The sequence below is a fragment of the Rhinopithecus roxellana genome, chromosome 3 (assembly GCF_007565055.1).
Source record: "Rhinopithecus roxellana isolate Shanxi Qingling chromosome 3, ASM756505v1, whole genome shotgun sequence".
In the NCBI taxonomy this organism is placed as follows: domain Eukaryota; kingdom Metazoa; phylum Chordata; class Mammalia; order Primates; family Cercopithecidae; genus Rhinopithecus; species Rhinopithecus roxellana.
The window spans coordinates 19114023-19117275 of NC_044551.1; the positions used below are offsets into that span (position 1 = coordinate 19114023).

Here is a 3253-nt window from a genome sequence, read left to right on the forward strand (position 1 = left end):
CTGTCTTGTATGTTGCTATGTAAGATGTGCCTTTGCTCCTCCTTTCCCTTCTGCCATGATTGTGAGGCCCCTCCAGCCACATAGAACTGTGAGTCCATTAAGTCTCTTTTTCTTTATAAACGACCCAGTATTTCTCCTAGCAGTATGAAAATGGACTAATACAGTGATGAAACACTGCAATACAACAAACCCCCATGACACATGTTCACCTAAATAACAATCCCACACATGTACCCTGACTTAATGCCAACATCTAGTTTCTTTCAAAGAAATTGAAAATTATTTCAAAGAATTTCTTTCAAAGAAATTGTTAAATTTTCATATAAATACTAGAATGCTCAAAATTAGTCATTTCGAACAACACTAATTTCAGATGATCCCTTTTATTTAGATGACTTGCAACTATTTCTCTTTATCTAAAATTACAGTCTTATATCTGCCTGCTTTTTAATAATTATACTTAAAATATGGTTATATTTTTAAATAAATTTGACTTGGAAAGACCTGAAGTACTTGATATTGTCTACACACATTAATTATCAATTATCTACAAACTCTGCAGCCACCATCAGAATTCTTATGCTTCCTCTTTTGGAAGCTGTCAATTCTTCAATCTTAACATGTAATTTATGTAAGACCCATTCCAGCATTTGAAGATACTGTTCTTGCCATCGTTTTTTTCAAGGTAACTGCTGAGGTTGCTTCCTGTCAGTGATTATGGCTTCCTGAGTCAAAATAGTTTTTTTCTGGGTCCTGATGATGTGGTTTGTGTATATCTCTCATCTACTAAAACCATATTTGTAAATGAAATATTAGTAGATTTAAGTTCCATTGTTTTCTCTATAGGATTAACTACAGAATGTTCTAGCACATGTTTTGGTTCTTACTGTACCAATAAGAGACTTCACAATGGAAGGCAGTTCCTACTCTTGGTGGAGAAGTCTGTGGCTGTGCAACTCTCCAGAGGGATCTATGTCTGTCCAATACACCGATCCAAGCCATGTTCAGGTTCATAGGGTTTGGGCATTTGTGCATTTCAATTATTGTGACAGTTTCCTATGAGTGGGCAAAGTCATGCTCTGAAGTCCAGATTATGATGGAGCAGGCAGCCTGAGAGATGTCAGGGCAGCACAGGGTAAATGAGACAAAGAGGCTACACCTGCCCCACCTGACTCCCAGCACCCCAGCCAGCTTCACTGTGCACCATCAACCCCACATGAAGGACATCCCAACCTCCTCCTTCACCCCTTATTAGCATACGATGTAACCTGTAAACGATTTAAAGCAGGGGTCCCAATCCCTCAGAAACAGACTAGTACCAGCCTGTGGACTAATAGGAGCCAGGCCACACAGGAGGAGGTGAGCAGCGGGCAAGAAAGCATTACTGCCTGAGCTCTGCCCCCTGTCAGATCAACTGTGGCATTAGATTCTCATAGGAGCACCAACCTTAATGTGAACTGGACCTGCAAAGGATCTACCTTGTGTGCTCCTCATGAGAATCTAATGCCTGAAGATCTGAAGTGGAGCAGTTTCATCATAAAACATTCCCCCAACCCTGACCACCCATCCATGGAAAAATTGCCTTCCATGCAACCAGTCCCTGAGGCCAAAAAGGTTGGGGAGCATGACTTAAAGAACATTATTAATGTCTGTTTCCTGCCTTCATCTGGGAGGTCACAGTCAGCTTCGAAACTCCAGCAAGTGATCCACCCAGCTGTCCCCTCCCACCTTGTTAGTATCCACAGCTCCTCAAAGGCCCCCTGGAATTTAGACTAAAGCATGATCATACCATTGCATGCCAGCCTGAGCAAAAAAGTGACACCCCATCTCAAAAAAAAAAAAAAGGAAAAAGAAGAAGGAAAAAAAGCTCTGAGTTGGGTCCCTGCCGGCTTTCTGTCAGTTTTGGGCCCATCTATACCAATCTTGATTTACCAGTCTTGATTCCACAGGTGAAAAACAAGGAAAAGGCTTTGAACAATGTGTACAATTTCAATAAAAGAATCATCACAATTTTATGTAGATCTAAAAGAAGAGTTCCTTAGCACACTGCATATTATTCATTCCATGAAGAGAGTTTTTCTAAATGAAAAATGTTTAGGACGTTCAGGAAAGGAAGAACAAATTAAAGAATGATCTCCACAGCAGAGGCCTCAAGGCTCTTATGCTTGCAAAGCACAGCTCCAGTATAAAAGTCCGCAGGGACGCCATGAGGGCCCCCACTGGAGTGCCTCGGGCTCCTTCCCAGGTAGCAGCTAAGCGGAGCGTGCTGCAGGCCTGCAGAAAGGCTGGGGTTCCTCTTCTTTCAGGGTTCCTTCCTGATGGAACCCTGGGTTTTCAGCAGCTTCCGGGTGCGGCCTGGACTGCAGAGGGCGCCCTGGGCGTGTGTACTTCCACCTCTGCTTACTTCCACCTCCGCAGGCACTGGCATCTCCAGGCTGGTTCAGGCCGCTTTGGGCCTCACCATCGGTAGCATCTGCGTTTCTTGAGAGTACTGGAGCCGGTCTGTGGTTTCAGCCACTGATTCCTCAACAAGGGAGTCTGGAGGCCGTTTTTGGCCCCTGTCATCTCCGGGAAGGGCTCTGTGCCCGGTTGAGGCACAGTGGAGCAGCCAGCGCGCAGCAGAGCTCCCGCAGAGCTGATGGCATTGGCAGGAGTGGCGGTTCAGCACAGGGAAGTTATCCAGTGCCCAGGCCCAAGCTTGCTCTCTGTTCAAGTCCCGTGGCATGTGGGGCTCTGGACCTGCCTGCCTCCAAGACAGCTCTTCCAAGGTTGATGGATGGAACTCCATAGCCTTAGCCTCCCAAAGCTTGACCAGGTCCAGCCTAGTAGCTAGTATAGGAAAGGAGCAAATGGCTCAGTTCATCCCTGACTGTGGGTTTTTATAGCATTCTGTCTTGTACAGGAAGTCAGATACCAGAATCCAGTCATGTGGGGATTAACACTTATCTACCCTGCTAATTGCTTTTGACGATGATAGGGTTGTGATGAAAAGTTTATCATTCCAGAAGGCACTGTTGAAACTCCTTGGGTTTCTATTGAATCAGACTGTAATAGGGTGGGGCAGGATGTGAGAGAATGGGTCCAGTTATTGGCAGTTTTCTTATTTCAAAAAGAAATTGGCAGTTTTGAATATTTCAGTATTTCACAATGTGATAAGATGTTAGATGTACATCTCATATAGATATGCTTTATCAAATTAAGGGAATTTGCAGTTTCTAATTTACTAAGATGACTTTTATATTAACGAAGCAGG

The 3253-nt window shown here is 44.1% G+C and overlaps 1 pseudogene; it reads right to left on the reverse strand.

Annotated features, from left to right (window-relative positions):
• Positions 1-539: 539 nt before the first annotated feature.
• Positions 540-2788, reverse strand: LOC104671012 (annotated as a pseudogene).
• Positions 2789-3253: the final 465 nt, after the last annotated feature.